We start from the raw sequence: 15,640 nt of genomic DNA on the forward strand, positions 1-15,640 counted from the left end.
TTGTACTTCAGCGGCCAACCTTGGGATAATGGGATTACTTTATGCCTTCCACATCAGGCTCTGGATGAGTGCGCAGAGGCCAGTGGCAAGAGAAATAAGATGGTTGTAAAAATGCAAACGTTGGAAGTTAAAAAAGGTGCACCCAATAACTTGCCCTTAAATTTAAAAGGAACTAAATGAGGAACTTCTGGACAATTTATCTTACTGTTTACTGATAACAAGTCACTTTGTTTTTATGTGCTCAGTCTAGTATTCCATAATTTATTTGAAAGAAGATGAGAAATAATGTAGATAAATGATGAAGTGTCAGGGTCTGACACTCTTAAATGAAGCTATTATGGTCAAAGAGAAAACGTAAAACCTGCGGCTCATTATGAGAGTGTTCTACTTGTCAGTTAAGTGAAAAGGCCTGGAATGATTTCCAGTTTATTTGTCATTGCAGTTATTAAAGCTGTCTTTTTGGTGCCATGAAAATGAATTGAAGACTTTATTCAAAGTAAATTTGTACTAAAGCTTTCAGATGTATCTTATGTGAGCCCAGTGAGGCAAGGAAGCAGCTTAAAAGCTGAAATACTACAAGGAGACAACTACCAAAGTCTTTGAAACACACAGAACACATAAGTGCTGATAAATGAAATGCTTTTTTGACTAGGAAACAAACTTTTGACTGTCATAATGGAATAAGATTGGTAATGGGATATAATACTTACTAATTGTTGGAAGATATTTTATCCCTATGAGGAATGAATTGCCTACATATTTTAGTAACAGTTCTACCAGCCTATCTTTCCAAATATTGATTTATAAGAAAGGTTAAAGAATGCATCATTTTTGATAATACATACTTAATACTTAGTAAAAATTAATAGAATAAATACATCATAGAAACAAAAAAAAGTTTAGTATTTTTTGAGTAATAGTAACTGCTAGGCTAGAACGATAACCTCTTAAAAACTTGGAAAGAAGTTCAAAAAACCAGAGTAGCATATTCCATTTTCCTAACTGAATTATTGGACTGCAAAACGCTGCATCTTACTGCAAAAAATAAATATATTATTGACATTTTTATCTTACAGGACTCGTCTTCAAATACCTTACATCCTTACCGAGGTGTGAGAATAACCTGTACTTTAGCTTAAGTTAGAAGAAAATCACATCAGATGGACTACTGACATGGTTGAGATGGATTTTTTTTAAGCATTGAAAAAATTAACCCATTTGTTTCCTTCTTTCATGGCTGAGAGGTCTTTGCTGTTCCCTTGTGCTACTCTGGCAATCACAAATATTTTTTGCATTGTTTAGTTATGCTTTTTGAAAGTTTAGAAGTGGATATTAATAGGGATACCTAAAGAAAAATGGATAGACTATATCAGTTTTTCACCTCACCACATTAAATAAGAAGAATCACTAAAATGAATATTGTATTTCAGGCCCAAGAAATCTTCCAGTCACGCCGTTGACTCTTTATTGTGGATATTACAAATGTTTTGACACATCTTCAGGGTCAGTTTACAAAGAAAACGGATTCTGCATCCTCCTCAAAGGTAATTTTTCAGTGTTTCCATCATATTTTATAGCCATTTTCAGTGATATTGTCAGAGTAAACAGTCTACCAGGCTCTTTATTATACGCCTTATTTTCAGGCATTTAAATGTGTAAAACCTCCCTTTGAAATCAAATTCGTTTTTATATTTGGGATATTTGAAATATTCCTATAGCTTTGATGTTCTAATAGCTACAAATCCCAATGAGGTAAAAATATATGCTTTACAAAATCATACCTGTGATGTGACAGTGAAGAAAGCTATACAACATAGCACTTGCTAGATAAAGGTGTAGAGAGTTTAGATTTAACCTGTTTGAGAGTTAGATTGTGTTTATATTCCTATTAAGGTTTGAAACAAACAAAATGGTTGAATAGGTTAAATAAGCAATTACTTTGGAAAAAATTAGAGTAATCCTTTGATTCACATATTAGTATTAATGCATACACATCTCTCTTTTTTTGTTGTTTGTTTTTGAGACAGAGTCTCGCACTGTTGCCCAGGTTGGAGTGCAATGGCGTGATCTCAGCTCACTGCAACCTCTGCCTCCCGGGTAGCTGGCTCAGCCTCCTGAATAGCTGGGATTACAGGCACCTGCCACCATGCCCGGCTAATTTTTTGTATTTTTAGTAGAGATGGGGTTTCACTATGTTGGCCAGGCTGGTCTTGAACTCCTGACCTCGTGATCCGCCCACCTCAGCCTCCCAAAGTGACAGGATGACAGGCATGAGCCACCACACCCAGCCACATCTTCCTTTGATGTGTACATACACTACATAATCACCTTATGTTTTTGAGCCTATTCAGGTTTTTTAAAACCATTTAAAGAATTTTTATTAAACCAAGAATTTCATAATCCAAGTTATATTTCCTTGTTTCGTTATCAATTCTGTTATTTAAAACATAACTGACATTCTGAGCTTTTCCACAGTTAAGAGTTAAAAAATTAAAGGAATGCTTTAAATTTTCATACTTTGCTGAAAATTATTTTTCCCAGGATCTATAAAACATTAATTTGTTTTTAATTGTTTTTTTTTTTTTTTTTGAGATGGAGTTTTTTTGCTCTTGTTGCCCAGGCTGGAGTGCAATGGCGCGATCTTGGCTCACTGCAACCTCTGCCTCCCGGGTTCAAGCAATTCTCCTGCCTCAGCCTCCCTAGTAGCTGGGGTTACAGGTACCCACCACCACGCCCAGCTAATTTTTTGCATTTTTAGTAGAGATGAGGTTTCACTATGTTGGCCAGGCTGGTCTCGAACTCCTGACCTCAGGCGATCCACCCCAGCCTCCCAAAGTGCTGGGATTACATGTGTGAGCCACCACACCCAGCTTGTTTTTAAATTTTCCTATTTTTTTGTTTTCTTTTTTCTGTTATTTTCAAATCAATAAGTAATCTAGGACTAGTAAGTTTGCTAGACTTGGTATTTCCTCAGTACATAAGGTTCAAAGTTTGCTTTCCTTTTTTGTTTATATTTTGTAATTTTTTTCCATAATATTTTAGTTTTTTGATGTTTAGATATTTTTCTTTGTTGAAACACAAGTTTTTTTTGTTTTATTGTTTTTTTGTTTTTTGGTGGTCCCTGATCAATTTTAAGCAGTTGGCACAACAGTAGCACTGTTAATTGCTTTCTGGAGCCTCTTTCACATGGTAGGCTTGTAGTACAACTACAGCTTCAGAGACTCTGGAGACACAAGCATATGAAGAAGTTTTAAATTATCAAGCTCCAATAACATGCCAGTGATTTTACCAGCAAGAGTAGGGTGCGTGGCTTGAATAAGAGGAAAGAGTCTTTCACCCAGTATCTGCTTCTGCTGCTGAAGAGGGGCAGATGCTAACATGGAAGCAGTCAAAAGTTTTTGACCTTGGACATGAACAGCAAGCTGCTTCCTGGTAACCTGTGGATGTGCTTTAAGATGCTGCTGAGGAATGAGAATTCCTGAAGCATATTTGTACTGTGGAATGATGTAGACCGCAGGAGTGGAGCCAGCAGCAGCAGCTACAGGACATGGACTAATTGTCTGTATTGATGAGTTAGCAACATACTGTGTGGACATGACTGGTGGAACCTGTGAAGAAGCTGGTCTCAGAGTGGTGGTTACGAGCAGCTGAGCGGATAGCACAGGTCATATTTGGAATGGATAAGGTCTGACACTCTGAGCAGCCCAGGGAGGACTTGGTCTTAGTTGAGCAATTTGGCCAGGAGGATAGTATGCAGCACGGTTCTGGGTCTGTGGGATAGCTGCCACGAAGTAACATGTAGAAGGTGCTGGCTGGTAGGGGTTGATTACAGGGTGGGGCACAGCTCGTACACTTGCCATCTTCTGCATATATTGGTTAGTGAAGTGAGCCAGGCGCTCTTCTTTGCACTGAGCTAAAGCTACATACAATGGCTTGCTGGCCACAATTTTACCGTTCATTGCTGTAACTGCTTTAGCTACTTCTTCTGGGGAGGAGAAACATACAAAGCCAAACCTTTTGCTGCAACCACCCTCCATCATAACATTTGCACTATTGATTATACGAAATTCTTTCTGGAGACGTTCATCATCAATACTCTCATCAAGATTTTTCACACAAACGTTAGCACCCTGGTATCTGGTGATTCTATCTTGCTTCATCTGTTCAAATTTGCACTTAAGTTCTGTCTGCCCTTCCACTTTTTTCGGAGCTAGACAAATGTAAGTTTGATTTCCACTGAACTCCTTTCCATTCATCTCATCCATAGCTGTCTGTGGATCTTCATGCCTTTCAAAGCTTACAAATCCAAATCCTTTGGATTTTCCACCTTCATCAGTTATTACTTTTACACTTGAGGCAGGTCCAACTTTGGACTCTTTTGCACTAGCTCCAAGTTCTGCTTCTTGTTCTTTAGGAGACCTAAACCGTCCAACAAATACATTGAGACCATTCAGGAGCATCCCATCCATTTTTTCAATAGCTCCTTCAGCTGCTTCCTGTGTCTCAAAGTGTACAGATCCACAGCCCTTAGAACCATTTTCATCACAAACTACCTTACACGAAAGGAAGTTACCAAAAGCAGAAAATGCATCACACAGTGCTTTCTCAACGGATTTGTCCTGGTTTTTAACGAATACGTTGCCCGCTCCACTTTTGCGCAGCGATAGATTGCGCTGAGACCACAGGACTTATACTGGCTTGCCCTTTATAACATCAAAGTTCATGGTGGCCAGAGCACGCTCCGCGTCGGCCGGCTGCAGGAAGTTCACGGACACGTAGCCCACGAAGAGGTGGGTGAGCCAGTCCCTAAAGACCCGGATGGTGAGGGTGGACCTGTCGAGCTAAGCTTGGAACATCAATTCAGTCACGTCGGGGTGCAGGTCCCCCACATACAGCGAGGCCATGTGGTAGCTGGGGGCGCTGGGGTTCATCGCGGCACGGCTGCCCACAGGGCTACAGGCCGCGACCCTTTCGTGACAGGAGGAGAGCGAGTGCCGGGCCGGGGGTCTCGCAGCCGGGGGCGGGGAGCAAGGGCACGCGCCGAGGGACAAACATCATCCGAATCAGAAACAACTCACTGGCCACAGAGCGAGGTCGCTTGTCCGCCGCTGTCTGCTGGCTGCCGGTGTCCGGTTCGGGCGGCGGGAAGGCCTGGGTCTCGTGGTTCCTCCTTACGGCTGCTGCAGGGCCGCGGGTGGGGTCGGTTTTGGCTGCTGACAGAGTTATTTAATAAAAGGGGAAGAAAAAATATTATAGTAACTCTCTGGAGGAGTAGATGCCGATTTGAGGGGATATTTTTAAAAGATTTTTTTAGACTTTTCTTGAATTTTTAGTAAATGCATGTTGTCCTCAGCCTCAGCACTAACCGCCAGGGAGAAAGGCTATATTCAAGTTTTTATGTCAAGCTAATTAGTTCCTCTGATCAAATATATTTTATCCTGGTTTATTTACTTAGTATGTAGATGTCAAACACTAAATTAGTTGGATGACAAACATTGCAGTTTTTCTTTTTATTGAGCTTATGGAATAAAGAAGGAGGCAGTATCATAAAACATACGAAATACATGTTAAGTGCAATTAAAGGACGGCATAGGAGTTCAGAGGCGTCTAATTTAGCTAATGTTTGTAGGCAAGGAAGACTTCCCAATGGAAAAAGATTCCTGACCTTGAATATTGAAGAAACAGAAGAATTGACCCAGTAAGACTATATCAAAAGGATCCTACCTGCATTTAGGTTTCCATAAACCAACAATCCTAGTTCCTTTCCGTTCAGGACACTAGGCCAGATTTCTTTGGGAGAAAAACCATTGAGCTTCTTCTTCCCCAACAAAACACTTAGAGTCAATGTGGGACTCTAGCTATATTAGTAATAGGGAGTTCAAAGCCCATGAGGTTAGAGATGATTTGCTTTATTATAAATAGCCATAGATTAAAATCATACTAATTTCCCTTCTTTCTCTTTATAAATATGTATTCACAATGCCTACATACAGAATTAACATGTGGTTATTAAACGACAATGGGAAACAAGAAATTTAGAAATTTACCTATTCTTTTACTATATGTTTACATAAACATAAAAATAACAGAAAATTTTTTTTTAATGTTCCAGGTGCTTTTCTTAAAGTTTTAATTTTCCATTTTTCCCTAAAAGCATGACAAGTAATTTTAAAATTAAACTATAAATCATTTGGTATTATAGTCTCTATTAATGATTCAATTTCCAGATTAGATTGTTTATTATAATATGCCAACCTAAGGTATTAATCAATGAATATGTGTTTATTGGTTATGCTTAAGAATTATTTTCAGGAGGGTAAATCTGTGCCTCTGAGGCAAATATTAAATAGACGTGTCAAATATTTTATTTAACCTGTTAATTAATGAATGGACCAGGAAAGTTAAAATCAGTTCAAAGATCATTTGATGAGGTAGGTATAGAGGTAATTTTAAGAAAACATATTAGGGTGAGATTCTTGGGTTAGATATAAAACTAGTTAATGTCTTTCTGGGCAATAAATTGTAACTTTCACAGTTATCTCTTCATTGGAGAGAAATGATTTGCGTATTTACCTGAGAAAAATCTGTACATTAGGTTGTGTTCCTAAAGAGTTGTAAATTTTGAACAGTAAATAGAAAAGTAATAAAAGAGCACCTAGTAATCTATTGCTTGTTTCCAAACTTCAGGTGATTTTTCCAATAGTTATATGTAGGCACTTCTTTAAAGACATTATTCTAAAATTCTGTCACTACACTAGCACCTAAGTGTGGTTTGATTAAATTGGTGAGTCGCTTCAATACTATACCAAAGTAGACAGTGTTCTTGGTTTTTATGCTAAATTGGCTGCTTACAATTTTTGGTTTGGTCAAGATCTTATTTGATATGAAATTTTTTAAAATACGCTTCCTAAAAATGGTCTGATAGATCTAGGTGCATTATTCTCATTAAAAGAGAAGGTAAAACTTAAGTCATAGTAATAACTGTTTTAAAGAGATGGATGAATAAGGAAGGAGTCTCTTTATAATAAGGAAATGCATTTAAAAATTGTATAGTTATCGCATGCTGGATATAAACTGAATTGTGTCCTCCTAAAATTCATGTGTTGAAACCCTAACCCTCAATGTGACTGTATGTGAAGACAGAATCTTTAGAGAGGTAATTAAGGATAAATGAGGTCCTAAGAGTGGAGCCCTAATCCAGTATACCTGGTGTCTTTATAAAAAGAGGGAGAGACACCAGGAATGCACCCACACGGAGAGGAAAGGCCATGGGAGGACATAACAACAAGGTGACCTTGAGTACACAAAGGAGACTGATCTCAAGAAAAACCAACCTTGCTGGCCTCTTGATGTTGGAATCCCAGGCTCCATGACTGTGAGAAAATAAATTTCTGTTGTTTAAGCCATGCAGTCTGTGGCATTTTGTTATGATTTTCCTAGCCGACTAATACAATCTTTATTCACTAGAACATGTTTTTGGTGAGAATTAAAGCTTGTAATTTACAATGTATATAAAGGCACATTAGTCATAATTATTAAATAAATTGGCTACATTAACTAAATTGGCTATTAGACACATTAGTGATAATCACTTTATTCCTAAAAGTGCATAGGTTAGAAAAAACTGAGAAACCAAAGAAAACTACATAATAAAATCCACCAAAATATTTCTTATAAAATGTCTTAAATTATCAGCTCATTCTTTTGCCCTTACCAGCATGTCTCTTCCATTTTTTTAAAAACTAATTCATCCTATTTTCTCACTTCTCAAAATGCATATTCTCCATTCTCTGAACTGAAACAACGATAAATATCTTGTTTAATTACTTCTAAGAGAAAATGCCACTAGTTTCATAGAACCTGACTCCATTGGACAGCTGGTCATGTTTCTTAATCCCAGTCTGCATTGCTCCTGGCTAGTTCTACTCACCAGAAGGTGTTGAATGAAAAGGGCAATTTGAATCACAGTCCTGCCTTGCTAAGGCTTTGTTCAGCAATATCTGTTTTTATTTTTACATAGACTTAGAACTATGTAGTAGACTAAATGTGACAAGCATGCGACCATTTTCCAAGGTCGAATACTCTTCAGAAAGCCAGATTTGGGGTTTTATTCAGTGATATTTTATTTTTCCTTTAAGAATCATAGACAAATGTTGAGGAAAAATAATACGATAAAAAAGTTACTCATTTAATCCTATTTGTATTCTAAGAAAAAAAATTTAATTAAAAAAGTCTGATTGAATCCCTGATAGTTTTGACATGCTAAGTAGTACTGGGAACCCTATTACTTCCTCTTGGCTTTGCTTTCTTTACCTATATTCTTCCTTATTTTCCTTTCCAACTTTCCATAGTCTTTTTTAAAAGGTAAGATCTTTTTTTTTTTCTTCTACTCATTGATAGTTTGAGATTTCAGACCTCTTCTGGCAGCTTTACCAAATGATAAAAACATGAAGCCTGGTTGTTTAAATCTCTTACGCAAACAGTATGAACTCCTTTTTGTGGTCCAGAAAAAAAGAGTCAGCCACTACCATAGTGAGTGCTGGTTACATGAAATAAAACATGGGCAAATTCTTATTCACTTGGCTTGTTTCTTTGAGCCCCGTTTTCAAACATTAAGAGCAAACACCATGTAAAATGAATTATATATTCCAAGAGAAAGGAGTGGCAATTTCTTTGGTATGTTTGCCTTTTCTTTTGAAAAGATAAAATCAGCCTTCAGTTTTAGTAGACATTCCTTTTCGAATTGAATCACTGAGTTAGTGAATAATACAGTTTGCATGGCCATATGTTGGATGCAAACACCGAGCCTAGGGTAATTGAAATGACTTCCTCAAGATCACCCAAGAGCCACTGGAGGAGTTTTGCTCCCAGAACAATAATTTTTTTTTTTTTTTATGTTGTCACATGGCTGTAAGAAACCTATACCTGATGTCCAGGATATTTCTCTAAATAAAAGGTAATCAGTGGTCAGACATGTGGCGAATATATTAGACTGCTGCTCTTACCCTGGTGTGCTATTATTTGGGGCTTATGAATAGAAAATGTAAAGTAATCTCAGAAGGAATTTTATTCTAATATTCTTTCAAATAATAAAACCTTTTGTTTGAAAGGAATTAGGATGACAAAAACCTAAGATTATGAGAAACCTGGTAGCAGATCTTTGCTTTGCAAGATTAGAGTGAGTTACAACCAGTCAGTGGTAAACAAGGTTCATTCATTTTCCATTTCTAAGTTGAACTTCAGAGGAACGGTTGCCAAAGGCACTATGGCCGATCATTTAGTCACAATGCATTGTTTTGAAGACATATGGTACTGTTTTAACCTATCCATCTAGTATTCTACAACCAGTCCTACTACCCAGACTGAACATTAGGTGTTCCGATTGTTAAAATTTTAACATAGCCACATGTTGATGGGGGAATTTAAGGCGTTTTATTTTCATCACTACACTGGATGGTAAGTTGTTTTCCAGGAAACTACGAGGCGTTAAAATGCCTCTTCTATTTATATCATCAACATTCTAAATATATTATATAACTTATACATACACGTCAAATGTTTTCTTCCATAGAGTGATAACCTTAGTGACTGTGTATTAAATATTTTTTTATTTCTTAATACCAATTTCAGTAACTTGATTTAAGAAACAAAAACAAGCATTCAAGAAATAGATTTACAAATAAGTGGTTTCCACCTTTGGGCTTCCTTATGAGTCAATAATTTTTCTACTAAGTAAATTCTGTGTTCCTCTCAAAAAAAGGAACAGTCTTTGTCATGAAAGATGTTCTCTCAAAGTGTCTTTGTCCCCCAAATCCCAAAATCATATGACTTCTTAATGATTGCTTTATTTTTTTCTCACTCACTAATGGAAAAATTGTCTTTACTTTTTAAGATATTATGGAGGTGTATATAATGTCTTATGGGATGTTGACTCTTCCTAATCACAAATACATTTCATGATATAGAGAATGCAATGAAGAATTTAGGAACGATAAATTATTTTCAAAAGACAGCTTTATTTTGATGTTGATTTGAGAATTCTACTTAGGAACAAACAAGCAACAACAACAAAAAACAACAAAAAAAACTTACATAGCTACCTCAAGGTAAATAAAGCTTGGCACAAGTGTAACTGGGATTCTTCAAATATATTTTAATCAGATTGAATATTTTGATTAAATGCATGTAATAAAATTTCCCACAACTCATAGAGATGTTTTATTAATAATGGGTTTGCTCATAGGATACATACATATAGAGGCGGGTGTTTTTATTCATTTATCAAAGGGGTCTGATAAGAAATCAGTACTTTTTCTCTTAAAATTTTGTTGTAGAGACTATATTTCTTTTCTTTTCTTTTTTTTTTTTTTGAGACAGAGTCTTACTCTGTCACCCAGGCTGGAGTGCAGTGGCGCAATCTTGGCTCACTGCAACCTCCACCTCCTAGGTTCAAATGATTCTCCTGCCTCAGCCTCCTGAGTAGCTGGGACTACAGGTATGTGCTGCCACGCTCAGCTAATTTTTTATATTTTTAGTAGAGATGGGGTTTCACCATATTGGCCAGTCTGGTCTCAAACTCCTGACCTCGTGATCTGCCCACCTCGGCCTCCCAAAGTGCTGGGATTACAGGCATGAGCCACCACGACCAGCATAAAGACTGTATTTCTTTGAAACTCCTTCATGATGCTAATTCTAGTGAGTATGTATTTATTAGTTAAGTTTCCTACAATTATAACTGAAAACGCAAATAAAGGGAAAGCAACTCCAGCCACCTTCCCAAAAGGAAAAATTACGGAATTATATTGAGCCATGGTGAGGAATCCAAGAAGCAGGTAAACAACCAAGAATGAAAATCTAGGAATCTCACAGACTTTTTATCTAAAATACTGTAGTTAAACTGACTTAGTTCTAAAGATTTTCAGAAACCGACTCCTCGGTTACAAATGTCCAACTTCTGAGGGCAAAATATCTGATTTTTGTAGCTTAAGTGCCCACTTCAGTATGAGAGACAGGTTTCTGCATTACAGTTGTATGCACTAGTGGAAGTGAGGGGCAGATTTTAACAAGTGAAATTTCCAGATAACAAGGGTCAGTGTTAAGGTTGGAAGACCTTCCCAAAGTGGGGTAAATCGAATGCAGACAAGTCATATTGGGAATTGTAGTGAATACCAAGCTGTATGAGGTCATATGAGCTTGAGAACATGTCCTTGAAGAGTTTACAATCCAATTTGTCAACATAATAATAAGACTGATGGAAAGATAAATACAAACAAATAATTCAAATAATAGTTGAAGGAAATAAAACCATAGATATCCCAAAGCACAGTGTGCTTATTGATCTATACATTGTGCAGAGAATAGCAGGTAGCAGGCCAGAAAGATCACTTAAAAGTAGAATGGCTAATGTAGGTTTTGTCCTTCATAAACATCTCTTTTTTAAAACAAAGTTTTTCTAATGTTTGCTCAGAAAGCATTTTAGGTGAAGAAATTCACTGGCAGATGAGGTATAATTCCTTTTCTTTGATTAAAATAATAGAATTCTGGAAAGAAGCTATCAGGCTGAGACTTTGTACTACACCCACTTATGAATAGCTGCACAGATTTTATTGTGTATGATCTTCCAAGTGGGATAAAGCTGTGTATGTGTTTGATTTATGAAACCATAATATTAAAAAATGGATTCAGGAGAATTGTTTTATTGCCTTAAGATTTGGGAAAGAAATGTCTTCTAGGTTTTATTTATGAGATATTTCTTTATGGACAAAATAAAATGGAGATTGAATGTTGATGATAGGAATTTGATCATTTTTTAAAATGCTGGTTTTAATTTTGTTTAAATTATGTTTATTTTGTTGTATAGATTTTTTTCTTAACTTTTGACACTTGCCTAAGTATCTACATGATGCTTGCTTGCTTTGTATATTTGCGTGTATTTTTCTGTATATCGGGAGTTTCTTTAAATTTGAATGTTGTTGCCTGTTGATGCGTGGTTGTATCCTGAAATATTAACTTACAAATAAGATGATAAAAGAAGCAGCTAACATTTTGCCAGGCAATGCCATCATGCTTAGACAAGGGCCAATAATTCTTCCCTGGTAAAACAGCAGCTTGATCTGTGTCAGTCACTGTTCTAAGCTGGCACCCACAAAGCCATAAAGCTTTCATGTGATTCTGAAATTACATATAGACGTAGAAACACATTCCCAATGGAAAAAAATATTATGTGCTCCTTGATAAAATGTTTTAACTACTCTGACAAGGACCTTATGAGACTCAAATCAATTATGAATATTAAAGGTATAAAGTCATCTTCATAAATGATAAACTCATGAAGTGTTTTAGAAACTTGTATTTCATTCTAAAATTTAGAAAACAGTATCTATTTTAACAATTTTTAGGCATGTCCTACTAAAGGGTTTATGAAAACTATTTTTTATAGAACAAAGCCTATTGAATTCTCAAAGAAGTATTTGATAACATGTTTACACTTTGTGAAATTTTTGGTATGATAGGAATTCCAACTAGTTACAAATGCTTGTGGAATGGGCATATTTCCAAGTCTAGCTAGTATAGCTGGTAAATAGTAGAGATAACCCATGAAGGGTGGGACAAATGAACACCATATGGTAGCATTCTAGAATTTTTGCATTGATTTTATCAATCAAGTAAACAGACACCATGACATATCACCTTTTCCATCCTAACAAAAAAGTTCCTATTCTGCATATTAGCTGGCCATTTAAAGAGCTTACAGAAAGATTATTTACTATATCTAAATACACTTTCATAGCTATAAATTCCTCCCTTTGGGAAAAAATATTTGAAAATTGTTTATTGTGATAAGAGTAAGTGAATGTCAGTTCTGCTTCATCCCCTGAGAAACACTCTCTACTTTCATCAGGTTTGTATCATTAGGTTTCATCAGTCTTGCTACTAAGATATTCTCTATAAAGTCCAATGTACAGTCTCCTCCTGGCAATGAGTCACCAAATACTTAAACTATTGAGTTACTGCATGATCTTTTTTCCCCAGAATAAATTACTTAGGTTCTTTATCATGTTTCAAAAGCAACTCAGGCCCTGAGCACAGTTCTGAGCTAGGCAAGGTTTACCCTGTCACTCAGCCTTCTGATACTGTAACCTTCTTCACTTTGAGACTCTTCTTTCCATCTATAATCACACCAGTGTCCTCCTGGCACCCTTTGTGGATACTATTATCAAGGAAAACTCAAAATCTATTTCCAGGGACAGTAAAGGACGGTTAGCAGTTTTAAATATTGCCTTCCTGACAATGCATATATTTCCACTAAAAATGAGATCAAAGACTTGAATTTAAACTTGAGTCTTAACATCTTTGAAAATATAATGTAAAAATGTAATCAGGTTGGCTGGGCCGGTGGCTCACGCCTGTAATCCCAGCACTCTGGGAGGCCAAGGTAGGCAGATCACCTGAGGTCAGGAGTTCAAGACCAGCCTGGCCAACATGGTGAAACCCCACTCTACTAAAAATACAAAAATTAGCCAGGTGCAGTGCATGCCTGTAATCCCAGCTACTTGGGAGGCTGAGACAGGAGAATCGCTTGAACTCAGGAGGCGGAGATTGCAGTGAGCTGAGATTATGCCACTGCACTCTAGCCTGGGTGATACAGCAAGACTTCGTCTCAAAAAAAAAAAAAAAAAAATGAAAATAAAAAAATATACATATAATCAGGCATTTCTCCAGAAGAAAAAAGTACACACAAAATCTTAGGAAAGATAATATCTGGGAAAGCTATCCAAGGAATATGTGTTTTAAAATCACTGTAAAATGAGCTGGGCACGGTGGCTCATGCCCGCAATCCCAGCACTTTAGGAGGCTGAGGTGGGCGGATCAGCTGAGGTCAGGAGTTTGAGACCAGCCTGGTCAACATGGTGAAACCCCGTCTCTACTAAAAATACAAAATTAGCCGGGCATGATGGTGCAGGCCTGTAATTCTAGCTACTCAGGAGGCTGAGTAAGGAGAACTGCTTGAACCCGGGAGACGGAGGTTGCAGTGAGCCGAGATCAAGCCATTGCACTCCAGCCTGGGTGACAAGAGCTAGATTTTGTCTCAAGAAAAAAATAAATAAATAAAATAAAATCACTGTAAAATGAATAAACATGTTAGGATATAATTTTGAATATCAATGAAAAAATTTTCTTAAGTCTGGAGTTTTCCCTTCATCCATCTGCGTATTGGTAGCCTGGTATAAAGAATAATATTTTTCCAAATATTCAATATTTTAAAAAACATTAAAACTTTTTTTCATTTTCTTATAATCTCTCGTTAAAAGCAGTATTTTATAGTGGTTGCAACACTGTAGAAAGTGTTAGCTGATCCACAGCCGGGCACGGTGGCTCACACCTGTAATCCCAGCACTTTGGGAGGCCGAGGTGGGCAGATCACAAGGTCAGGAGTTCGAGACCAGCCTGGCCAATATGGTGAAACCCTGTCTCTACTAAAAATACAAAAATTAGCTGAGCGTGGTGGTGGGTGCCTGTAGTCCCAGCTACTTGGGAGGCTGAGGCAGGAGAATCGCTTGAACCCGGGAGGCAGAGGAGACAGTGAGCAAAGATAGTGCCACTGCACTCCAACCTAGGCGACAGAGCGAGACACTGTTACCAAAAAAAAAAAAAAAAAGTGTTAACTGATCCAAATTAGAATGCTGTAAAACAATTCCTCTCGGTTTTTCTATGCTATATTCTTTCTAAATACAAACTTAGGTAAATTAAATAGAAAGCTTAGATAAATAAAGTGTTGCACGTATCCTACAAACTTTCATGCAAATGTGGCTTTTTATTATTTAAGCAACAAAAGTAAATGTGTCTGTCTAATTAGGTGGCATACATTAATTAGCAGTATTTGGGACGTTACATGTAGAAACTGATGTTATATCTTTATAGCCAGTTATTGAACTATAACATCTACAAATCAATGGATAAAGCTAAAAGCCCAAGCTTTGCATTTTTATTTTTTAATCACTTTGTATCAAGATTATTTCAGCATATTTACTAGTATGTCAACAGTAAGATTTTAAGATATTTCTATGTATAGTTAATAATATCAGTAAAAACTATATTACAGGAAAACTCATAGTTGTGAAGTTACATATGTATTAAAGGTAAAATCTGTGACATCTTACTACCATTTTTTCCAGTGTGATCTATCTATAATTCACATTGCCTAACCAATCTTAAATATAGATACTAGAGTTAGGGTATTTGCAAAGTACCAAGCTGACAAATAGAGTGTTGGCTATTATTTCTGTTTGGAAGTCGGAGTTTTGAGGTATTCATTTTGTAGTCTGACAGTCATCACTACAATTCCTTGAATTCCCAAAGCTTTTCATATGGCTTCCTCAAGGACGGCTATCGTGTCTTAGCTACTGCAATGACAGATGGGATATAACGTGTCATGTGATTGATAACTCTGGAGCCATAGTACTTAATCCTTCTAATACTAATAGCTGCATTATCATAGAGATTTATGAGAATGTCAGTTTCAAGTTCCCAGTTCCATTCATGGGTTTTTAAAACTTCAGCTGCAAAAAACATGCATCCATCCCATTAATTCTAATTATCATGGTTCATCTTCTCAGCAGTTTTGCACTCCGGAACCTTT

General features: G+C 36.7%; 1 pseudogene; it reads right to left on the reverse strand.

Annotated features, from left to right (window-relative positions):
- Nucleotides 1–1,436: 1,436 nt before the first annotated feature.
- Nucleotides 1,437–5,288, reverse strand: LOC100979592 (polyadenylate-binding protein 1-like; annotated as a pseudogene).
- Nucleotides 5,289–15,640: the final 10,352 nt, after the last annotated feature.

This window comes from Pan paniscus, chromosome 13, assembly GCF_029289425.2.
Source record: "Pan paniscus chromosome 13, NHGRI_mPanPan1-v2.0_pri, whole genome shotgun sequence".
Taxonomy (NCBI): Eukaryota; Metazoa; Chordata; class Mammalia; order Primates; family Hominidae; genus Pan; species Pan paniscus.